This window comes from Protopterus annectens, chromosome 8.part0 (genome assembly GCF_019279795.1).
Source record: "Protopterus annectens isolate FY-2018-M chromosome 8.part0, PAN1.0, whole genome shotgun sequence".
NCBI classification, from domain to species: domain Eukaryota; kingdom Metazoa; phylum Chordata; order Ceratodontiformes; family Protopteridae; genus Protopterus; species Protopterus annectens.
The window spans coordinates 870,173,665-870,199,274 of NC_056741.1; the positions used below are offsets into that span (position 1 = coordinate 870,173,665).

Below are 25,610 nucleotides of genomic sequence, written 5' to 3' on the forward strand. Positions count from 1 at the left end.
TCAGCCAACGCCATTTTCTTCAGTGTTTCTTGCCACAGATGCCAGGTGCCCTCCAAGGAAGGCTGTAATCAAATTGGAAGACAAAAACAGGATTCCAAACAAATAAATGAGCAATAAAACAAATACACCATAACAGATATCCCCAGCTAAGAGAAACAGGGATAGGAGTGGACCCTAGGCATAGAGGGGTATGGAGGGAGGGAAAATCCGACTGCAGTTGCATGTCTATCGGACATCTACATTTATGGTAGGTACAAAACTGTACTATGTCCTTCAAGAATACAACTGCAGTCATAACATGTGGGTAGAATACCATAGCTTAGCTGGGGGGAGGAGGAATGCTCTAGGAAAAAGATGGTGTGGCAATCAAACCCTACAGGACTGCCGAAGCAAAGCCTGCTCTGGATCTGGAGTATAGAGGGAGATTGTAGTGTTTGGAGAATGTATGCACGGAGGCTCCATGTAGCAGCTTCTAGAATGTCCTTGGTAGGCACCCCTCTTAGGAATGCTGTAGAGGTGGCTGTAGCTCTGGTGGAATGTGGTCTGACATAGGCTGGAACAGTCTTTCCATGAAAGGAATAACAGAATCTGATGCAATGTCCAATCCATTTAGAAATAGTCTGTTTTGAAATTGCTTTTCCTTGGACTGCAGGGGCGTAAGCTACAAAAAGTTGTTCGGACTTCCTACTGTCCTTGGTTCTGTCCAGGTAGTATCGAAGTTGTCTGTGAATGTCCAAGGTATGCAACAGTCTTTTCCCCTTATTCTCAGGATTGGGGAAGAAAGCAGGCAGATGAATGGCTTGATTTAAAGAAATCCTTTGGCATAAAAGTAGGGTTGGTCCTTAATGAAACCCTGTCTCTGTGGAAAATAATAAAGGGTGGTATTGCCATTAGGGCCTATAGCTCCGAAACCCTTCTTGCTGAGGTAATTGCCAACAGGAAAGCTGTCTTCCATGAGAGAAATTGCAAGTCAACTGAAGCTGCTGGCTCAAATGGAGGTAGAGTCAGTTTTTCTAAGACAAAATTGAGGTCCCAGGCTGGCACGGGGGCCTTTCTTGGTGGCTTAATGTTCTTGATTCCCCTGAGGAATTGCCTTAGTAAGGGGTGAGAAAAAACAGGAGGATCAGTGTTGTATCTAGCTGAAATAGCAGATGCATGTATCTTTATGGAAGAATATGAGAGGCCGTTCTTTAACATATCTGCCAAATATTCCAAAATGAGTGGGATGTTCAACAATGATGCATCATGTCCCTTGCTGGTATTCCAATTGCTGAATCTTTTCCACTTTGCTAAGTACACCTTTCTGGTGGATGGTCTTCGAGCCTCTGTTAGTATCCGCTGAACCTCCTTGGAGAGAGATAAGCTGAAGTTATTTATGGAATCTCCCAGGCTGTTAGATGCAGTGTCTGAAGATTTGGATGCAGTGTTTCAAAATTGTGTTGAGTCAAAAGTAGAGGCCACTGGGGAAGGGCCCACCTCCTGGTGTGACATATGCTCCGTAGTAGTGGGTACCAGTGTTGTCTTGGCCAGTCCGGAGCTATTATGATTCCCTTGGGATTCTCTGCTTTGATCTTTAGTAATATTGAGGTCATCAGTGGCAAAGGCGGGAATGCATAGATTGCTAGGGAGTTCCAGTTGAATGAGAGGGCATCTATTTTCCAAGCTTTTGGATGGTATGTCCTTGTGCAAAATTCTGGTAGAAGATGGTTGAGGTGAGAGGCAAATAGGTCCACTTCTGGCTTGCCCCATGTCGAAGTGAGTTGTCTGAAGGCCTTTGGATGTAACCTCCACTCGTGTGAATCTGTGAAATTCCTGCTTAGGCTGTCCGCCAACACATTGTCTTTTCCTGGAACAAACTGGGATTGTAACTGGATGTTTAGGCTCAGTGATTTCTCCCAAAGCTGCATTGTCAGTCTGCAAAGGGGGTAAGAGTGGGTGCCCCCCTGCTTGTTTATGTACCACATCACAGTGGTGTTGTCTGTCCGTATCATTAAATGGCCTTGCTGGAGTTGGTGTTGAAAGGCCTCGATGGCATGCATTACTGCCAGCATTTCCTTTTGGTTTATATGCAGATGTGTTTCCTTTGGAGACCATTGTCCTTGTATACACCTGCCTTCCATGTGCGCCCCCCATCCAAGGTCTGAGGCGTCTGTAGTCATGGTCTGTGTTATCTGTGTTTTTCTGAATGACATACCTGTGTTTGCCTGGCTCACCGAGGCCCACCATAGGAATTCCTTTTGTAGGCATGGAATGAGTGGTATGATTGTCTCCAAGTTGTTGCGGTGTTGAGACCAAATGCTTTTTTAGGTACCATTGAAGCTTTCTCATGTGTAGTCTTGCTAATGGGACCAGGAGAATGCAGGATGCCATGTAACCCAGGGCCTGTAGGAATCTCCTTGCAGTCATCTGGGTGAGTTTTGCTAAACCTTTGAAGTAATGAGTTAACTTCTCTTGCTTGTCTTCTGTCAGGTAAGCCATCTGAGAGGTTGTGTCTAGTTTGGCTCCTAAGAAGATTATTTGCTGGGAAGGCTGCAGTCTTGACTTTTGGAAGTTGACTGTGTATCCCAGAGCTTGAAGTAATCGTATGACATAATCCAGGTTTTTTGTCAACATCAATTTGTCGTCCGCTTGTATGAGGCAGTCGTCCAGGTACGGGTAAATTTGTATACCCTGGAGCCTGCAATGAGCAATTACTGAAGCCAGGCATTTTGTAAATACTCTGGGCGCAGTAGATAAGCCAAATGGCAATGCTGAGAATTGATAATGCTCTGGCCCTGCAAGAAATCTGAGGTATCTTCTGCAGCTGTGTCTGATAGGGACATGCAGGTATGCCTCCTTGAGGTCCAGAGTAATCAGCCACGACCCCTTGCCCAGCATGGGAAGGAGTTGCTGTAGAGTCAGCATTTTGAATTTTGGTACTATGAGAAAGGTGTTTAATGCGGACAAGTCCAGTATTGGTCTCCATTGAGATTCTTTTCTTGGAACAAGGAACAGTCTTGAGTAAAACCCCTGGTCTTGTTCTTGTTGTGGAACTCTTTCTATTGCTTTCATCCGAGTCAGCAGAGTGATTTGCTTGATAACCTCTGCCCTCTGATTTTGTGGTAGGTTTGGCATGCCTTGTTTTCTTGGTAAGGTATGAAAGTGAAACCTGTACCCTCGGTCTATAATGTCCAAAATCCATTTGTCCTTTGTCAGTCTGTGCCAGTTTTCTGTAAACAGAGATAATTTCCCGCCCAAGGGAGCTTCTAGTTGTTCCCTGGTAGGCGGTAGTAGAGGAAAGTCATTGAGAATTGTGGTTGTGGGGCAGGTGAAACCCCTGCGTCACTTCTTTGGTTTCCTGGCTGCGACTGTCGTCCCCTGTAAGGGCCTCTGTATTGGCCTCTTCCTCGGCCACGTCTGTTCTTACCCCTTTGAAATTTTCTGGATTAGGAAAGGACCAGTTTTTTGAAGGCCAAATCCTACTGAATCTGGGGGGTTGAACCTGGAGGAAATCTTTCACAGTCTGAACTGATTTTGCTTTTTCTTCGATGGTCTTTAACACATCCTTAGCATTTGCACCAAAAAGCTTGTTCTTTTCCAAAGGTGCATCCAGATGTTTTGCTTTTACATGATCTGGTAGAGGTTGATCTTTTAACCAAGCATGTCTACGAATGACTGCCCCTGTCATAGCTGCCCTACATGAAGCTTCCAGTGCATCATATCCACACTGCAGGAAGTGATTGCTTACTTGCTGAGTGTTATATACAGCTTCCTGCAAAGTCTTCCTGTCTAAAGGATCAGGAGTGGCTAATGTTTTTTGTACATCTTCTAACAGATAATCCTGATATTGTAACATATGAAAAAGGCAATTTAAAGCTCTCATAGATAAGGTAGTGGATGTGTAAACCTTTTTGCCCCATCTCTCTAATGACCTAGCTTCCCTGTTGGAGGGCAAAGGATTTTTTGAGGTGGAGGCTGAAACTCCTTTAGGCCCCTGTGAAACAGTTTCCAAATCAGCAGTATGGGCCCTGAATAAATGGGAATGAGTTTCTGGTACCCTGTAATACCTGTCTGGCTTGGCTGGAGCAGGAGGAAGAGAATCAGGGGTAGCACTAGAGTCAGAATACAAATCATCCAGAACATCAAGTACAGGAGGAATAGCTAAGGGCCTGTGCTGAGGCTTCTTAAGTAAAGTCCTAAGGCGTTTCCTAGAATCAGAATATTCCTGACCTTGCCACTTGAAATGTTCCCTCATGGTGTGCAGAACTTCCCCAAAAGAAATATCCTCAGGAGGGGAGGCCGAGGGGATGGAATCTTCTGCATCCGAGTCCTCATAGGTCTGGAAGAGCTCTTCCTAGCTATCAGAGTGGACAGAGCCCTCAGAATCTTCATCTGAAGGAGTAGGGTCAGAGGGTTCAACCCAGGGCCTTTTATCAGGAGGAGGCTGGGATCCTCTCTCTCAGGATGGGCCTGTGAACCTCTAATCATGGAAATTAAATCAGCAGCCATGGACATAATTTGTGTCTCTGGAGTCGGCTGAGGTAAGGATTTAGAAGTGATATGCTTTGTTTTGCTGGCTGCCTTAGCCCTAGTGTAGGCCTTAATAGACATGGCCATAAGGGGCCTGGCATGCTCCACGTGCAGGAGTGACTTTGTCTACAGCAATGGTCTCGGGCATATCCTCGGTTTCGGTATCCGGAGGAAAATCTATAAAGTACAGTTTTGTACCTACCATAAATGTAGATGTCCGAGAGGAATGCATCTGCAGTCTTTACAAATGGGTTGTCCTGTCGTCAGGCAGCCCTTCGGTCGGCCGGATTCCAAAGTCTGGGTCTGGCTTCGGCTGGTGTCGCACTTCACCCGACGTCACTGCGGCAGTTCTTCGGGTATAAAGGCATCAGCCGACGCCATTTTCCTCAGTGTTTCTTGCCCCAGATGCCAGGTGCCCTCTTGGTTGGCTAAATTTGGATAAATGCCAAAGTTTCCAAATAGTAGAGAGCAAACACACAAAATAAACATGTATGTACATATATACAAACAAATACACCATAATAGATCCCCCCCCAAGCTAGCTGAAGATTGGCAAGTACCCTAGGAGTACCTCAGAGGGGAAGGAGGGTGGGTAATCCTGACTGCAGATGCATTCCTCTCGGACATCTACATTTATGGTAGGTACAAAACTGTACTATGTCCTTCAAGGATGCATCTGCAGTCTTCACAAATGGGTAGAATACCATAGCTAAGCTAGGGGAGGAGGAAATGAGAATAGATTATGGTGTAGTCAGGATCCCTTGCAAAACAGCAGTGGCAAAACCAGCATGGGATCTAGAGTATAGAGGTAAGTTATAATGCTTGGCAAATGTATGCACGGAGGTCCAAGTAGCAGCCTCTATAATGTCCTTGGTAGCCACTCCTCGTAAGAAAGCTGTGGTAGTGGCTGTGGCCCTTGTGGAGTGAGGCCTGATGTTCTCTGGAGTTTTCTTTCCATGGTAGGAGTAACAAAATCTAATGCAATTTCCTATCCATTTGGAGATTGTCTGTTTAGAAATTGGTTTTCCTTCTTTTCCTGTTGCATAAGCTACCAGAAGCTGGTCAGTTTTTCTATTGTTTTTTGTCCTGTCCAGGTAGTAGCGTAATTGTCTGTGTATATCCAAGGTATGTAAGAGCTTTTCTCCCCTGTTCTGTGGATTGGGGACGAATGTAGGAAGGTGGATAGCCTGATTTAAAGAGACTCTGGATACCACCTTAGGCATGAATGTAGGATTTGTTCTCAAGGACACTCTATCTTGATGGAAGATCAGGAAGGGTTGTACTGCCATTAATGCCTGTAGTTCAGAGACCCTTCTTGCTGAAGTTATTGCCAGCAGGAAAGCAGTCTTCCAGGATAAGTATTGCAATTCTGCTGTAGCTGCTGGCTCGAAAGGAGGTAGAGTCAGCTTTTCTAGCACAAAGTTCAAGTCCCATGCTGGCAATGGAGGTTTCCTGGGAGGTTTTACATTTTTAATTCCCCTCAGAAACTGTCTGAGCAGAGGATGCGAGAAGACAGGAGGATTCAAGTTGTATTCTGCTGAAATAGCTGATGCATGTATCTTGATGGAGGAATAGGACAGGCCTGTATGGAAGAGCTCCGCCAAGTACTCCAGGATGTTGGCTATGTTCACCATTGTCACATCTTGCCCCTTTGCAGTACTCCAGATGAGATATCTTTTCCATTTTGCTGCATAATTCTTTCTTGTTGAAGGTCTACGAGCCTCCAGGATTATGTCTTTAACCCTTTGGGATAAATTTGGGTTAATTGCTGTTATGTAATGTTCCAGGCAGTTAGCTGCAGAGTTCTTAGGTTTGGATGCAGAATGTTGTAGTTGTTCTGTGTCAGCAGTAATGGGATCAGGGGCAGTTTCCATATTTGTTCCCGGGACATACTCCTCAGCAGTGGATACCAGTGTTGTCTTGGCCAGTCTGGGGCTATCAGGATGATCCTCGGACGTTCCTCTTTGATCTTGAGAAGCACCTTGTGCATCAAAGGAAGTGGTGGGAACGCGTATGCTGTCAGGCTTTTCCAACTGAAGGATAGGGAGTCCACCTTCCAAGCAAGTGGGTGGTAAGTCCTTGTGCAGAATTTCTTCAACTGGTGATTGCATGGGGATGCAAACAAGTCTATTTGTGGTAATCCCCATTCTCTTGTGATGGTTTTGAAAATGTCCGGATGCAGCATCCATTCGTGGGCATCTGTTGTAGTTCTGCTTAATACGTCTGCTAGAATGTTTTCCTTCCCTGGTACATAAATTGCCTGTAACTGAATGTTGTAGCTCAGAGCCACACCCCATAGGTCCAGTGCCAGCCGGCATACGGGGTATGAGTGTGTGCCTCCCTGTTTGTTGATGCACCACATAACTGTGGTGTTGTCTGTCCTTATCATCAACTGGCCTTCTTGGAGAAGAGGTCTGAATGCCTGGATTGCCAATTTTACTGCCATCATTTCTTTTAGATTTATGTGCAGATGCAACTGGTCTTGAGTCCATAGGCCTTGAATGCACTTGTCCATCATGTGTGCCCCCCAACCGAGGTCTGAGGCATCTGTCGTGATAGTCTGTCTTGGTTGACTTTTGCAGAAGGGCAGTCCTGTGTTTGATTGACAGGCCTGCGCCCACCATAAGAACTCTTGCTTCAGGCATGGGATCACTGGAATTTTGGTTTCTAGGCTGTGCTTGTGCTGAGACCACAAATTTTTTAGGTACCACTGTAGCTTTCTCATATGAAGCCTGGCATGAGGGACCAGAATTATGCAGGATGCCATGAAGCCTAGAGCTTGTAGCACTTTTCTTGCAGTTAGATGGCTCTGCTTTGTTAATGCCAAGAAGTAGAGAGGAAGTTGCTCTTTCTTTTCTGCAGTTAGAAATGCCATTTGTTTTGATGTGTCCAGTTCTGCACCCAGAAAGGTTATTATTTGGGATGGAATCAGCCTTGACTTTTTTGTATTGACTGTATATCCCAGGGCTTGTAGCAGGTAGATGACTCTTTGTAAGTCTTCTGTTAATTTGTTTTGTTGTCCGCTTGTATCAGGCAGTCGTCCAGGTAGGGATAGATTTGAATTCCCTGAAGTCTGCAATGAGCGATTACTGATGCCAGGCATTTCGTGAACACTCTGGGCGCAGTAGATAAGCCAAAGGGCAATGCTGAGAATTGATAATGCTCTGATCCTGCAAGAAATCTGAGGTATCTTCTGCAAATTGGTCTTATGGGTCGTGCAGGTATGCCTCCTTGAGATCTAGAGTTACCAGCCAAGACTCCTTGCCCAGCATGGGAAGAAGCTGCTGTAGGGTCAGCATTTTGAATTTTGGAACAATGAGGAATGTGTTTAAAGCGGACAGGTCTAGAATAGGCCTCCATTTGTTTTCTTTTCTTGGTACCAGGAAGAGCCTGGAGTAAAATCCTTCCCTTGCTCCATAAATGGTACCTTTTCCACAGCTCGCATTCTTAATAATTGAGATATTTGTTTTAGAGCTTCTGCCCTTTGAGAAGGTGGTAGGTTTGGCATTCCTCTCTTTCCTGGTAGTGTATGGAAATGGAACCTGTAACCTTTGTCTATAGTCTGCAAAATCCATTTTTCTCTTGTAATGCAGTGCCAGTTTTTTGAAAATAATGTTAGCTTTCCGCCTAAGGGTGCTTCTAGTTGTTCCCTGGTAGGCGATGCCACCGCCAAGTCACTGTGATTGAGTTGTTGTAGTGGTGGTGGCTGTATCCGTGCCTCGTTGATTGTTACCCTGCCACTGGCGACCCCTGTAGGCACCCCTGGATTGGTTTCTGCCTCTAGAGCGCCTATTCCTGCCTCTTTGTGCCTTAGAGGAGTCCGGAAAGGACCAATTCTTGGCGGGCCAATTCCTGCTAAACCTTGGAGGTTGAACTTGTAAGAAATCTTTTACTGTTTGCACAGATTTTGCTTTCTCTTCCATCTTTTTTAGTACCTGCTGTGCGGGTGCACCAAATAAATTGACCTTGCCCATAGGTGCATCCAAAAGCTTAGATTTGACAAGGTCTGGTAATGCCTGTTCTTTCAACCATGCATGCCTCCTGATAACTGTGCCAGTCATGGCTGATCTAAAGGAAGCCTCCAGTGCATCATAGCCACATTTTAAAGAATGGTTACTAACCTGCTGTATGTTATGTAACATGTCTTGAACATACTTTTTATCTATAGATTCTTCAGAGGACAGTTTTTTAGTCAACTGGTCAAGCATAAACTCTTGATATTGAATCATATGAAATTGGCAGTTCAAAGCTCTAGCTGACAAAGCAGAGGTGTAAACTTTTTTACCCCATCTCTCTAAGGACCTGGATTCCCTTTCAGAGGGGAGGGGTTTTTTAGAAGTAGCAGCTGCTACAGCTTTAGGGCCCTGGGCGATAGTCTCTGGATCTGCAAAAGGGGCCTTATATAAGTGGTGATGAGTGTCCGGGACCCTGTAGTACCTATCGGGCTTAGCAGGAGCCGGAGGTAAAGTATCAGGAGTAGTGCAAGCATCATTAAATGCATCATCAACAACAGATAGAACTGGAGGTATAGCTAAAGGCCTATGCTGTGGCAAGTGTAGAAAGGTCCTAAGCCTTTTTCTAGAGTCTGAGAAATCTTGGCCCTGCCACTGAAATTGCTCCCTCATAGCATGCAAGGTTTCCCCAAAGGAAAATTCCTCAGGAGGAGAGGCTGAAGGGATGGACTCCTCAGCATCAGAGTCTTCGTAAGGAGAATAAGAAGCCTCAGGAGGGTCTGTATGTTCTGAGTCATCAGAGGAATCATCTGTGGCTACTGGCTCAGGGGGCTCTGCTCTAGGCCTCTTTTCTGGAGGAGGGAGAGGCCCTGTCTGGATGAGGCTGGGATCCATGAATTAAAGAGATGAGATCCTCTGCCAAAGAAAGCATATGGGAGCTGGTGCTGGGCCTGTGAGAGGGGGGCTTGGCAGGCCCAGGTTTTGAAGCTTTGGCTGCTTTAGCCCTGGCAAAGGCCTTAATAGACATAGCTGGAGGAGGCCTATCAGCTCCACGTGCAGGGGTAGAAATATCTAGGGGAATGGTGTCTGACAAATCCTGTGAAATCGCAACAGAAGGTTGGATTTCAGAAGCCGTTTCTACCAGGATAGAAGAGGCCTCAGTAGAAGGCAAGTTATCGGCTGAAGAAAGAACCGCTTGCTCAGTTTCAGCCAAAACCGAGACACTCGCGGTTTGCTTAACCGCGGTTTCGGCCGAAACTGCAGACTGCGAGTGTCGGTCCTTTTCTTTGCGTTTTTTGGTTATTTGCGTAGTCGGAGGATCCGACGGCATAATGTAGGCAAAATCGGAGCGGAAAATTTGTTCGGCAAAGTCCGAGCGACGTCTAAGCGTCCGCCGGTTAAAAGAAGCACAGGCTAGACTAGCTGCTACGTCGTGGTCTGGGCCTAAACAATGTATGCAATAGGAGTGGAAATCTTTATGAGGTATTTGTTTCCCACAAGATAAACAGTTATTAACTTTCTCTGACATCGGCTGAGGCAAGAAAGAGTCCCCAACGGGGTACTTAGCTTTATAGAAGTCTTCGAAGTAGTATTCGGTAGTAGTAATCTCTGGATCTGACCGACCGGCACTTGCGAACAGCTTCTGCTTCGGGCGCCACGCGGCAAGAAAGACTGAGGAAAATGGTGTCGGCTGATGCCTTTATACCCGAAGAACTGCCGCAATGACGTCGGTGAAGTGCGACACCAGCCGAAGCCAGACCCAGACTTTGGAATCCGGCCGACCGAAGGGCTGCCTGACGACAGGACAACCCATTTGTAAAGACTGCAGATGCATCCTTGAAGGACATCTGGCGGAGTAATGTCTGGAATCGGAGTCGTCGGTAGTGCGGTGTCTTCGGTTCGGAGCGGTGGAGAGACCGTCTCAGAGGGAACCGGAGCACTCGCGCTAGGTTTTGGAGTGGAGTCGGAGGTAGACGCGGGCCGAGGATGTCGGTCCCGGTCTTTTCGCTTTTTGGGAGTTTGCGATGTCGGAAGATCCGATGGCATGGTGTAAGCAAAATTATCGCCGAAAAAATCTTCAGCGAACTCCGCCCGGTGCCTGAGAGTGCGCTTGTTGAAGCGAGCACAGGCTACACAGGCCGAGACGTCGTGGTCTGGGCCCAGGCAAGGGAGACAGTAAGAGTGGAAATCCTTATGAGGTATTTGTTTACCACAAGAAAGACAATTGTTAACTTTTTCAGTAATTTCTGACATCGGCTGAGGCAAGAAAAGGTCCCCAACGGGTACTTAGCTTTTGATGACTGTATCGTAGAATACAGGAGCTGACCGACCGGCACTTGCGAACTGCTTCTGCTTCGGGCACCGCGCGGCAAGAAAGACTCAAGAAAATGGCGTCGGCTGATGCTTATGTACTCCAGCCGCTCTGACGTCGGAGAGAAATGCGACATCAGCCGACGTTGGACCCAGACTTTGGAATCCGGCCGACCGAGGGCTGCCTGAGGCAGGACAACCCACATGTTATGACTGCAGTTGCATTCTTGAAGGACATCATTTGAGTTTCGGACTTTAAATCCTTCAAAAATGCATGCTAATAAAAATCATGTTACTCCAGCAACTTTCTACCTCTATACGAGCAGTACTTAAACGGTATCCCTATTTTGGGCCTTTGTCCTCCCATAACTTTAGACTTTGCCCAGATTTCTTTTCCTAAGAGGTTAAGAAGTATGTAGACTTCCTAGTATCTATAAATCACAGGATGTATTTATAATATACATTTAAAAAATACTCCTAATGCAAAATGCAGAGGGCCAACAGCAAAGTACAAAAGCAATGTGTTTTGCAAATAGAGAAAAACTATAAAAAATAAAATCATCAAGGGCCAAATTTCAATTCTTTCCAAAGATTACTGATTCCCTGTAGCCTGTGTATTCTAATTTGTCAATGGATTTTTCAGCATGTTCTCTGGTTTTGTCACCTTACAACAACATGCTACACGACAGGCTAAGCTAAACTGCTCTACACTTGTGTGTGAAATTATCCTTGGGTTTATGACTAACATGGCAGAAAATGGATCTAAAACAGCAGTTCAGTTATTCAGTTAAAAAATACTAACATTAAAACAGTTACAAACAATGCACCATATTGTCTGTGTGACAGAGATGTCTGCGCATAGTGTTCTACCCGTGTTAGGAAGCATAACAAAGTAGAAAAGGTTGAAAAGCAAAGAGGAAATTGCTAGCTGCTGTAGAAAGAAAGTATTCTGTGCAAGAACTTACCATAACTTTTGATGTCCTTCTCTTCTATATGCTGCTGTATCCTTAACATCAGGGAGTTTGCCTCTGCTGAACTCTCACATGTCTGGCCATTAAACAAAATGTAAATGCTACCGCTAGGGTGCGCGCTACGTCCCATGTCTCTATTTGTGGATGTCGGTCGTAAATGGACGTCAGGAATAAAGCAGACGTAAGCATGCACCTTCTTCAGAACTGAATGCTGCCGGAATCAGCGGCCACGGAGTGGGCACTCCAGGAGTCAGGCAAGTGTGAAGGGGAAGGCTGGGTGGGAAACTATACAGCAACATATAGAAGAGAAGGACATCTAAAGTTATGGTAAGTTCTTACATAATATGTCCTTCTATTCATATGCTGCTGTAACCATAACATTAGTGAGTGCGCAAAAGCTCCCATCCTACGAAAAAGGTGGACCACCAGAAGCACTTTCCATAAATCCATGAAGGATGGTTCTGGCAAATCCTGCTCTGGCTCTCCCAATGTCCAATTTGTAGTGCTTAGTGAATGTGTGTACAGAGGAACATGTAGCTGCTTCGAGAACAGCAGCTGTGTCCACACCTTTAAAGAAAGCTCCTGAGGAGGGCACTGCCATAGTGGAGTGTGCCTTTACAGGAGAGAGGAGCGACCTGCCATGGGTCATGTAACAGAAGGGGTTGATTTTAGATATCCAAAAGGATATGGTTTGCTTGGAAACAGAGTGCCGCTGTGCTATTGGGTGGTATGAAATGAAGAGCGTGTCAGACTTGCGGACGGGTTTGGTCTTGTACACAGACAATTCAGATATTTGACCGTCTAAGGAGTGAAGTATCCTCTGCAAGGTTTTGTGGAGAGGGGAAAAAGGTTGGCAGGTTGATAGCCTGGTTCAAGGACAGCTCGTTGACAACTTTAGGCATGAAGGTTGGATTGGTACATAAACATACCCTGTGTCCTTGTGGAAGACCGTGAAAGGGGGAGAGCCCATAAGGGCTTGGAGTTCCGAAACCCTTCTGGCTGAAGTGATGGCCACGAAGAATATAGTTTTCCAGCTGCAATGTTGAAGGGGAGCAGTCTTTGGCTGGCTCAGAGGGTGGGAGAGTCAAAATTTCTAGAACAAAATTTAGATCCTACGGAGGTGGAATGAGCTTCCTTGGAGGCCTGAGATGTAGTGCCCATTTCAAAAACAGTTTGACTTCTAACCTTGAAGCCAAAGGTGGTAAAAGGGGCAGGCATGTGAGATGGCAGATAAATCAGTTTTAATGGAGTAGGACAGTCCAGACTTCATTAGATCACACAGGTAAGACAAAACCAATGGGGGCTCTGCCCTCAGTGGTTGTAAATTGTTTTTCTGCCACCGTACAGAAAATCCCTTCCACTTAGACAGTTAAGATTTTCTGGTAGTTGGTTTCCTGGCCTCCTGCAAAACCTGAAGCACGTCCTCTGTGTATGGGTGTATGAAGAGAATCAGCGCCCTATCACCCACAGTGCAAGGGTTCAGTGTGGACAGTTGGGGGTGTAAGAGTGTTCCCTTCTCCTGTGTGAGCAGGTCAATTCGGTGGGGTAACTTGTGGTGACTGCCCGTGGGTAGATGTAGTAATAGGGGGAACCAATGCTGCCTTGGCCAGTAGGGTGTCACCAGCAAGATTTGAGGCTGTTCTTTCCGAATTTTCAGTAGGACTCTTTGTATGAGAGGGAAAGGGGGGAATTTGTAAGCATACATCCCCCTTTCCAGGGGATTGGGAGAGCATTCACCTTCCATGCTTCTGGGTGTGGTGCCCTGAAGCAGCAGGCTGGGAGCTGTCTGTTCATAGGGGAGGCAGAGAGAGCCACATCTGGAATACCCCATTGATGGACCAAGTCCAGAAACATGTACCTGTTCAGCATCCACTCGTGAGACAGGGTCATGATCCTGCTTAACGAATCTCCCATCACATTGTCTGCAGAAGGGATGTACACCACTTGGAGGAGGATCTGTTTTTCCAGGGAGATTTCCAAAGCCTGCAGTGCCAGCTTGCACAGGAGGTAGGATCTTGCCCCCTGTTTGTTGATGTACCACAGCACCGTGAAGTTGTCTGTGTACCACCTCAGAGTGCCTGGTAGAAGCTCCTTGGAAATTATCAAGGCCAATATCAAAACTCTCATTCCCTTGATACTGAGATGGTCTTTCTGCTGAGTGAGAGTCCATGTGTTCTTCACTCTCCATTCTCCTAAGGTTGCACCTCACACTGTGTCTGATGCATCTGTAAAGAGATCCTGGTTGAGGAGGGAGAGTGGTTGTAAGGGCAGGCCAGGATTTGCCTGAATCTGGGTTATCCACCAATTAAGTTCCTGCCCAAGCACTGAAGCATGCCAATCATGAACTCTAGGGGATGCAGGTGATGCTTTCAGATTAGTTTGCAAGTACCAATGGAACCTCCTCATATGAAGCCTTATCAGACGTACCATGGGGATGGTAGAGGCCATGAATCCTAGGATTCCAAGGAATTCCCTGGCTGAGACGGCTTTGAGAGGAGGAATTTCCTTTAAGTAAGATGTGAGAATCACAATTTTTCCTGGAGGAAGGCAGGTCATCATCTCCCTTTTCAGAATCCAACATCCCAGGAACACCTGATCCTGTGAAGTTTACTGTAAATCCCAAATATATTAAGAGGGAGATGGTGAAGTTCAGGTGTGGTACATCCATGGTACTTGATGTAGCCTGGATGAGGATGTTGTCAAGGTAGGGGAAAAGTTATATTCTCTTTGTCCTGACAAAGGCCATGACTGGAGCCATTGCAAATACTCTTGGGGCTGTAGAGAGACCGAATGGTAAAGCACACAACTGAAAGTGTACAGAATCCATCGAGCAGCAAAGGAATTTTCTAAAAAGTGGATGGACTAGGATGTGTAAGCAGGCATCCTTTACACCCAAGGATATAATCAGGGGTAGAAGGGTAGGTAGAAAAAGCATCTGAAAGGAGAGAACCTGGAGGAAGGTATGAAGGTGTGATGGATCCAGGATTGCTCTCCAGGAACCTTCCTTTCAGGGGACCAGGAATATTCTTGAACAAAACCCTTTCCTTCTGCAAGTGAAGGGCCTTCTTGAATTGTACCCTGAGGGAGAAGTTCCTGTAGGACTGGGGGGGGGGGATGGAAGTTGGTCTAAGGGGGCATTGAGGAATGCCTTTGGGAGTAGGTCTGGCCTCAAGTCATGAAGTATCCCTGCTGTATGACAGAAAGGACCCGAGAGTCCAGGGTGACCTGCTTCCAAGCAAAGAGGGATAGGGAGAGGCAGACGGAAAGAGGGGTGTCTGGGTGAAGAGCCTGGTAGTCACAGGCTACTAGGCTTCCCCTGAATGGGCTGTTTGGAAGAAGGGGTGGAGGGAACAGACCTTGATGGGGGTTGCTTTCTGTGATCCTTTCTGGTTTTAGTTGGCAATTTCCTAGCTGAGGTTATTACAAAGGAGGTTCTGGCAGGGTAATTCCTTTGAAAACTTAGGACTGGGGAGACAAAATATGTCTCAGTTCCTACAAGTGCCTTGCCTTTAGTTTGGAAGACCTTGAAGAGGTCAGCAGCAGCTGTACCAAACAAGTCTTTATTGTCTAGAGGTGCAGCCAGGAGTTTAGATTTGATGTCATCAGGGAGGGTCTGCAAGCTAAGCCAAGAGCATCTCCTGATGACAGATCCAGAGGCAGCAGTCCTGGATGAAGCTTCTATGGAGTATTTGGTTACTTGGGTACAGGAAATCCAGAGTGGATATTTTGGTCTTGGGTGGGGAGTCAGGGAGCTCCCCCAATTGTTTGACCACATCTGCCATCAAAGCCAAAAAGTATTTGCCCATGTGTGTCTGGTAGTTGATGACTCTTGCTAAGATGGCAGAGGTGTATACTTTTTCCCCAGAAGCTCCATCAGTCTGCTCTCTTGATATGAGGGCAGTAGAGAGGTGGAGGGAAGTAATTCAGAAGTTTTATCAGCAGCCACAGTAATAATTGAAGGGTCTACAGATGGGGCTTTGTACAGAAATTTAGCTTCATCAGGGACCTTATAGAATCTATCTGGGCGTTTGGGTGCAGGGGGCTGCGAATCAGGATTTATTTGAAGCAGCCAGGAAAGTAGGATGTAAGGGGGGCAACAACAGAGGGGCTCGGAGACTCCAATTGGCGTAGTTCAAAATATCTCTTTTGGGTCTCGGTGATCTGACAGCTGTCCTACTGGAAGAAATTTTGCATTTGTATAATAGTCTCACCAAAGGTGAAGTCCTCTCCTGGGGAGTTTGTGCCGTTGGACTCCTCCTCTGGGGAGGCATATCCCAGAGGGGAAGCAATTTTAAAATAAGTGAGGGATTCATCATCTGATAAATCCTCTTCTCCAGAGTAGACGTCGGGGGCAGGTCCTTTAGGGGTAAACGCTGAAGGGGCCTGACGTAAGGCCAGGAAGGCATTGGGTGAAGGCCTGCAGTTCGATGGCAAGGGTAGACGGTGGATGAGAAATGTGTTTAGTCTTTTGGTTTCTCTTTTTATGTAACTCCGATGTCGAAGAAATGGAGATACGATGAAGGGTAGGAGGGCTGGACGGCACTCTGAAACATCAGAGACTATATCTTCTAACACGACAATCTGAAACACCCCACGTGGACCCTCAGAAATGAGCCTAGCTTCCCCCTCGGCGACCGAATCAATGCCTGCGATTCTCTCCAGGACGTGACCTCGAGTGTTGTTCTGGCTTCCTCCGGGCTATCTGCCAAAGGAAGATCTGAGAACTCTGGTTCGGACTATGGACCATTACCGCCTTGACAGGTATGGCTGAAGTGGAGGGTGCAAAAGTCTGTTCAAGCCTAGTCTTTTTCGCTTTCTTGACTGGAGGCTCGTCCAAGGAACACGACGTTGGATCCATATGAGAAGCTAACCATTTAAGTTTCTGATTCCCTAGGAAGAGTTTCAATGCTGCTAAGCAACTTCTAAGGGTTTTGGGGATAAAGGCCTGACAAACACAACAGGTGGTGTGGTCGTGTTCTTGGCCTAAGCAAAAATAAGCAGAGCTCATGCAAATCCTTCTGTGGAATTTGCCTTCCACACCTACACTTGCCCTTCCTACCTGACATGAACCCAAAAGTAGTAGCAAGCAAATAATAAAAAAAAAAAAAACCTATGGGGTACTTATCTGAAGTCAGATGGTGTGAAATCACTTTTTCCAAAAGAGCAACAACTGGAACTGGCAGTCACACAGGCAGCAGAAAAGTTTTGTAGAAGGTTCGTGCTGACGTCTGCTTTACTCCCAACGTCCGTTTATGGACGACTTCCATAAAAAGAGAAGTGGGACATCATGCACACCCTAACAGTAGTATTTAACTTTTGTATAATGGCCGGACATATGGGAATTGAGCAAAGGCAAACTTCCTGTTGTTATGGCTACAGCAACATATGACTAGGAGGACATCTCCCAATACAAACACCAGAGACTACATATTTTTGGGTGTGAAGCTATATTGAACTGCATAAAGACCGCCAAAAAACAATACATCAAAAAATTTCAAAACACAATTCACTTTCAAATTAGATGACTACATAGCTGGAACGAAAATAAAAACATGAACATCCATTCTTAACTCAAGCATTTAAGCTCACACAAGAAGCTCTTCAACCAACCATGATAGAACTCACCCAGAAAGCTAGTTCTTCAAAAGAACAAACTATACAAAAAGAAAAACGCTACTTGCAGAGTTCATGCAGTCTGCCCTGTGAAGCTGCCTAGATTAATCTTATACACAAGTCGCGTTAAAAAAATAAAAACCTTCAAAGGACTAAGCACACTACTGTATTTTTCACACACCATTCTACCACTCTACCACTTTTTTGGGCAAATCATTCCATGAGCAATAAACAAAGTACATAGCACACAAGCATATTACCTTAAGTCAGTCTTATAAATTCCAGATCCAGCCCTATGGCACACAGCAATAAAACCCTGACTGCACCCTCCAGAAGACCTGTACTTGACTACAAGTATGGCTGCTTAAGAGACCAGGAGGTAGATGATGGAGCTAAGTCATCAATACCATCTCGCCCATCCTTGGTGAAGAGGGATAGCCTAGCTTATTGCAATGGTGACACCTGCATGCCTGTAGGTGCATCTTAACAGCATTAAATGTTTAGTGTGCTTGTGCTCGAAATGATGCATCACATCTAACATGACAACAACAGTGGAGATTGCATGGTAATGAGGATGTTGGGAAAGCACATTCCCCAGAATCTACAGACTAGCCCACTTCTTAACATCCAACACCTCACCTCCACCAGGAAGTGATCGATTCGGAAGACTCTTGCTCCTGTGGAAGAATGAATAGGTCAACTGGTTGCAGGAAGGGGAGTTCATGGGCTAAACTCTTCTTCTGCTTTTGGCTGCTCCCGTTAGGGGTCGCCACAGCGGATCAACTGTTTCCATTTCTTCCTGACCTCTGCATCTTGCTCTGTCACACCAGCCACCTGCATGTTCTCTCTCACCACATCCATAAACCTCATCTTAGACCTTCCTCTTTTCCTGTTACCCGGCAGCTTCATCCTTAGCATCTTTTTCCCAATATACTCTGCATTCCTCCTCAGCACATGTTCAAACCAACGTAATCTTGCCTCTCTGGCTTTGTCTTCAAACCTTTTAACCTGGGCTGACCCTCTAATATACTTATTCCTAACTCTGTCCACCCTCGTCACACCCAGTGCAAATCTTAACATCTTCAACTCTGCCACGTCAAGCTCTTACCTTTTTGTCAATGCCACTGTCTCCAATCCATACAACATAGCTGGTCTCACTACCCTCTTGTAGACCTTCCCTTTCACTCTTACTGGTACTAGTCTGTCACAAATCACTCCTAACACTCTTCTCCACCCACTCCATCCTGCCTGTACTCTCTCTCTTCACCTCTCTTCCACACTCACCATTACTCTCAACTGTTGATCCCAAGTATTTAAACTCATCCACCTTCACCACCTCTACTCCCTGCATCCTCACCATTCTTCTATCCTCCCACTCATTCACACAAACATATTCTGTCTTAGTCCTGCTGACCTTCATTCCTCTTCCCTCTAGAGCATATCTCCACCTCTTCCCTACTCTCACTACAGATCACAATGTCATCTGCTAACATCATAGTCCACGAATCTGCTGTCTGATCTCATCTGTCAACTTGCCCATCACCAGTGCAAATAAGAAAGGGTTCAGAGCTGATCCTTGATGTAATCCCACCTCCACCTTAAACGCATCAGTCACTCCCATCGCAGACCTCACCACTGTCACACTACCCTCCGTACATATCCTGTACCACTCTTACATACTTCTCTGACACTCCAGACTTCCTCATACAATACCACAACTTCTCTCTAGGCACCCTGTCATATGCTTTCTCTAAGTTCACAAAGACAAAATGCAACTCCTTCTGACCTTCTCTGTACTTCTCCATCAACAATTTCAAAGCAAACATCGCATCTGTAGTGCTCTTTCCTGGCATGAAACCATAATGCTGATCACGAATCATCACGTCCCTTCTTAACCTAGCTTCCACTACTCTTTCCCATAACTTTGTGCTGTGACTGATCAGTTTAATCCCTCTGCAGTTACTACAGCTCTGAACATCACCCTTATTCTTAAAAATCGATATCAAAACACTTTTTCTCCATTCCTCAGGCATCCTCTCACTTTCCAAGAATTCATTAAACAATCTATTTAAAAACTCCACTGCCATTTCACCTAAACACCTCCATGCTTCCACAGTTATGTCATCTGGACCAACAGCCTTTCCATTCTTCATCCTCTTCATAGCTATCCTTACTTCCTCCTTGCTAATCCACTGCACTTCATGATTCACTACCTGTACATCATCCAACCTTCTCTCCCTCAAATTCTCTTCATTCATCAGCCCCTCAAAGTACCCTTTCCATCTGCTCAACACACTCTCCTTGCTTGTGAGTACATTTCCCTCATTATCCTTTATCACCCTTACCTGCTGCACATCTTTACTAGCAAAGTCCCTCTGTCTAGCCAATTAGTAAAGGTACTTTTCTCACTACTTAGTGTCCAACCTTTCATGCAACTCTTCATATGCCTTATCCTTAGCCTTCGCCACCTTTCTCTTTGCTAAACTCCCCTCCAAAAAAACTCTGTATATCAGATGCTGCCCATCACTGTCCTCTTAGAACATGAATCTATATAAATGGTTCCACACTCCCTTTTGACCTCCTAAATGAACAAGCCCAAGACCATCAGCATTTTTTCCACATGAAAGTAAAAAGCCAGACAAAATACCCTAAGAGATGCATTATTTAACTAAATCACTGGTTTTACTTAATGTACCAGTATGTAAATGTGTCCCACATTTAAATACTATTTTATGGAGTTATTATAATGAAGTGGAAAAGTGAGACTACACTTTCATTCAAAGAATTCAAAAATATTATCAAAGTTTCTTTCGTGGAATTATCTACAATCATGGTGAGTACAGATAAGAGTCATTTCATATTATAACTCTTGGCAAAAAGTCAAGGATGTATTAGGGAAAACTGAAGATAATATGACTTGAAACAATATTGTAAGTTATACGATATATAATTGCTCTGTTTTAGGTAGACGCATTTTGTAAATATTTGACTATTTGTCACAAATATTTTTCTATTCAGTGTTAGTTCTGTTCTAAATTTTGTTTTATGTCTTGATTTATTTATTTTAAAATTCTAATAAGATTTGGAAAAGAAAAATACATTACTACAAGGATGTCTCTAATGACAGCAATAAAGACAGCCACCTGATTTCTTCACTCCATACTGCTGTTGCAGCTGGGGCACTCAGTACGTTCACAAGTTAGCTGAGGAGACTCTCCTGGATATGAGAGGGTCTATTAGCACCCCATCTACAGATGCACATTACATTAAATACCAGAAAAATTATTCTTTTAACAAACTCAGAAAGGTAGAGCTAATTTTAATAATTAACCTGTTGCTTTGCAGAAGCAGTTGATCATGGGCACACTTAGAAACTTCTTATGGCAAAATAAATTTAAAACTTGTCACAAGCCTCAACAAAATGCATTGCCTGCAATTTGAAACAACAAAAATACACATGGCAGCTAGATCAAGTCCAATGTCTGGTCTGACTTTCAGTGCTGAGCACTCTTCCCCCAGGGCCACTATGCCATCAGTTTACCACAAATGTTTTTCACTTAACAGGAACATAGGTGGCACCTTCCTGCACCACCTTTGGTTTGTTGTTCTTGCCCTACATAACAAGACTGATGCAGTCACAGCTTACAGGGAAGATTTCCATGGCTTTCAAATCAATGCTGGGAAGATGGCTCATTGTTCAGATTAGGACTAGATGACGCCAGTCAGGATAACAGCAGCAAACCCAGCCCAGGGTCAAGATATATCCAACCTGTAGAGTTTTGTATTAATGTAAACCAAGCAACAGGTGGCTGTTTCTCGAATGTCCTGGGCACTACACATTTAAGGAAGCCAGTGAAACTTGCTGTGCCCTTCGTTGAAAAAGATTTGATGTTTTAATGCAAGGAGCTGACATTTTTACTACCTTTACTAAAATATCACTCAAGACATACATTAATAGAAAACAAACCAAGTTATTTTTTTTTTTATTTGCACAAATTATGTTTTCTTTCTTTACAGCAGCTGTCCTTCAGTCCAACATTACATTTCCTGCTTTCCCTTAAATCGCACTCCTGCTCCTCCTGATTATTCTGAATGAATTATTCCTATGAATTCCATTCATTTGTATGTAATTTGCCCTTCCTTTTTCTAACGATCCCTCCTTCCAGTTTTTTTCTCTCTCTTTTACAATATTCAATACTTCAAACATGGTTAGGTTAGACTTGGATTTCCATTTTACAGCACTTGTTTTGGCAGCAAAAATAACTATACTTAAGGTTGGGAAGCTGGCTCATTGTTCAGATCAGGACTAAATGAAGCTAGTCAGGATAACAGCAGCAAACCCTGCCCATGGTCAAGATATCACATCCAATCGCTACAGTTTTGAAATAATGTAAATCACCTTACTATGTCTAGGTAGCGCAAATCCTGTTTTCCTGCTTAAAAAGTACAGTTTTGTACCTACCATAAATGTAGATGTTCGAAGATCCACATTGCTGCAGTCCTTACACATGGGTAGTCCGCTGTCCTCGGTCGGCCCGAATACCAAAGTATTAGGCTGACGTCGGTCATGGGCGCTCAGGTCTGACATCAGAGCGTCAGGGTATAAAAGCGCCTGACCGACGTCATATCCTCAGTCTTTTCTTGCCCCAGATGTCAGAAGGCCCTAAAAAGAAAGGCCACAGCCCAAAAACAGGATACCTCCCAAAAACATGCCCAACAACAACCATCACCCAAACCATATAACCATGCCAAACTACAGAGGGGAAGGAGGGAGGGTAAATTGGACTGCAGCAATGTGGATCTTCGAACATCTACATTTATGGTAGGTACAAAACTGTACTATGTTCTTCATCTCACATTGCTGCAGTCCTTACATATGGGTAGAATCCCAAAGCAGAGGTAAAGGGAGGATGGCAAAATCATAAAGCATTAGGGGCTGCTAAAATGCCCTGTAATATTGCAGTGGCAAATCCAGCCCTAGACTTAGAATAAAGAGAAAGGTGGTAATGCTTGGAAAAAGTATGTACTGAACTCCAAGTGGCTGCTTCCAAAATATCCTTTGTAGCTACCCCCCTTAGAAAGGCAGAAGTGGCAGTAGCTCTAGTGGAATGAGGTCTGATTCCAGCCGGAATCTCCTTACCATGATGGGAATAACAGAAAGAAATACAAAACCCAATCCATTTAGAAATAGTTTGTTTTGAAACAGGTTTTCCCTGAGAACCCAAAGCAAAAGAAACAAACAACTGCTGAGAATGCCTGAACCCCTTGGTTCTGCTCAAATAATAACGTAACTGCCTGTGAATATCCAAAGTATGCAAAATCTTCTCCCCTTTATTTTGGGGGTTTGCATAAAAAGTAGGCAAATGAATAGTTTGGTTCAAGGCCACACTAGAAACCACTTTAGGCATAAAGGAAGGATTAGTACGCAAAGATACCCTATCCTTATGAAAAATCAGGAAAGGTTCCACTGCCATAAGGGCCTGTAATTCAGAAACCCTTCTTGCAGAGGTAATGGCCAACAAAAAAGCAGTCTTCCAGGATAAATACTTTAACTCGGCCATAGCTGCAGGCTCAAAAGGTTGTAGAGTAAGCTTTTCCAACACAAAATTGAGATCCCAAGCAGGAGCAGGAGCTCTACGTGGAGGTCTTATGTTCTTTGCCCCTCTAAGAAATTGCTTAAACAAAGGATGGGAAAATAAAGGAGGGTCACAGTCATAGTGAGCAGAAATGGCTGCAGCATGAACCTTTATCGAGGAGAAAGACAAACCCTTGTCCAATAACTCAGTAAGATATTGAAGAGAAACACTTAAATCAGGCTTGGAAACATCAAAGTCCTTCGCTTTGCTCCAAAGAAAAAATCTCCTCCATTTATCAGCGTAAACTTTCCTTGTACTAGGCCTTCTGGCCTCCAAAATAACATTCAAAACTTGCTGTGGAAGCTGAGACCCTCCAGGGTCTAAAACAGAATATGCCAGGCTGTGAGATGCAGAGACTGAATCTTGACATTGAGGAAGTGATTGCCCTCCTGAGACAAAAGATGCGGAATCAAGGCAGAGGCCATGGAGGCTCCCGTACCAAACTCCTCAGTAGTGGGTACCAGTGCTGTCGAGGCCAATCCGGCGTTATCAGAATCATGGACGGCTTGTCTTTTCTGGCCTTCAGGAGTACCTTGGGAATGAGAGGCAGAGGTGGAAAGGCATAGACATGAAGATTGCTCCAACTGAATGATAGAGCATCCACCTTCCAAGCTGTGGGATGAAACATTTTTGTGCAAAACTTTGGCAACTGGTAATTTAGTGGAGAAGCGAACAGATCTATGTCTGGAGTCCCCCATAACACTGTCAACTTTTGAAACACATGAGGATCCAGTTTCCACTCGTGAGGATCCACAATTTGTCTGCTCAACACATCCGCTAAGGAGTTCTGTGCTCCTGGTAGAAACCTTGCCTGAAGATTGAGGTGTAAACTGAGAGCAGTCTCCCACAAAATCATCGCTTGCCTGCAAAGAGGGTGCGAATGGGTTCCCCTTGCTTGTTGATGTACCACATGACAGTAGTGTTGTCTGTTTGAATCAACACCTGTCCTGGGTGAAGTAAATCCTTGAAAGCCATCAATGCAAATTGGACTGCTAACATCTCCTTCAAGTTGATATGCAACTGTTGAAGTCTGACAGGCCACGTGTCTTGCACCCATTTTCCATTGAGGTGTGCTCCCCAAGCCTTGTCCGAGGCATCTGTCGTTAGAATCTGACTCGCCTCTGGTCGGGTCACAGAGAGTCCCTTGTTTAGGTGACATTCCTGAGCCCACCACAAAAATTATTTCTGAATGCAAGGTATTATCTGAATGACAGTGTCTAGATCTTGGCAGTGTTGTGTCCATACATTTTGAGATACCATTGAAGCTTCCTCATATGCAGTTTGGCATTGGGAAGCACCAGAATACAAGATGCCATGAACCCCAAGGCTTGAAGGACTGTCCTTGCAGTCAGCCTGGACTGTAGAGACATTTGATGGAAATAAAGAGAAAGGCTTCTTTGTTTGTCCGGGGTCGAAAAGGCCATCTGGGAAGCTGTATTCAGTCTCACACCCAGAAAGCACATGTCCTGAGAGGGTACTAGACTGGACTTTGTTTCGTTCACAGAATACCCTAGGCATCTTAACACTACCATCACATACTGTAGATGATGCAGAAGTTCGTCTTTGTGTTGTGCAATAATCAGGCAATCGTCCAAATAAGGATAAATCTGTATTCCTCTTAACCTGAAAAAGGCTATCACTGGAGCCAGAACCTTCGTGAACACTCTGGGCGCAGTAGATAAGCCAAAGGGCAATGCAGAGACCTGATAATGTAAATTTCCAGCCCGAAAACGCAGGTACCTCCTGCAACTGGGCCTGATAGGAACATGAAGATAAGCCTCTTTGAGATCGAGAGTTACCATCCAGTGATCTTTTCCCAACAGAGGTAAAAGCTGTTGTAACGTCAGCATTTTGAACTTTGGAATGTCCAGATAAGTGTTGAGGATAGATAAATCCAAAATTGGTCTCCACGTGTTCCCTTTCTTTGGTACTAGAAACAGGCGAGAATAAAATCCTAGTCCCACTTCTGACAGAGGAACTGGCTGTATAGCTCCTATTTGAAGAAGTAAAGAAATCTGCTTGTGGGCCTCTATCCTGTGCCGAGGAGGAACGTCTGGCATGCCTTTGAAAGGAGGCAATGTATTGAAATAGAACTTGTAGCCTCGGTTTATAATGTCCAATACCCATTTGTCCTGGGTGACTAAAAGCCAGTTTTGCTTGAAGAGTGCTAACTTTCCTCCCAAAGGAGCTGCCAGGGAAGAAGAATCTGGCAGCTGAAAATGCAGGTCATTGGGCCTGTTTACGAAAGGACTGGCCCCTGCCCTCACCTGCAGATTGTGCAGGTGAACTCCAAGTTCTAGGCCTGAATGTACTGTGAGCTCTGCCCCTGCCACGTCTAGATCTACCCCTAGACTGAGAATCAGAAGAAGGGTAGGTCCACCCCTTAGAAGGCCAATTTCTACTAAACTTTGGAGGTTGCACCTGCAAAAAATCTTTAACAGTCTGCATGGACTTAGCCTTGTCTTCCATTTTCTTCAAAACCGACTCCACAGGGGGACCAAACAAAACTCCAGACTGTAAAGGGGCATCCAGAATTCTAGTTTTAACATGCTCGGACAAATTCTGATCCTTAAGCCAGGCGTGCCTACGAAGAACTGAACCAGTGGCAGCCACCCTAG

The 25,610-nt window shown here is 45.0% G+C and overlaps 1 protein-coding gene across 1 annotated transcript in view; it reads right to left on the reverse strand.

The window, feature by feature from the left end:
- The window catches only part of LOC122809125, a 3,089,885-nt gene that overhangs the window by 1,899,288 nt on the left and 1,164,987 nt on the right, over positions 1-25,610 (reverse strand). The gene's annotated exons all lie outside the window — the stretch shown is intronic.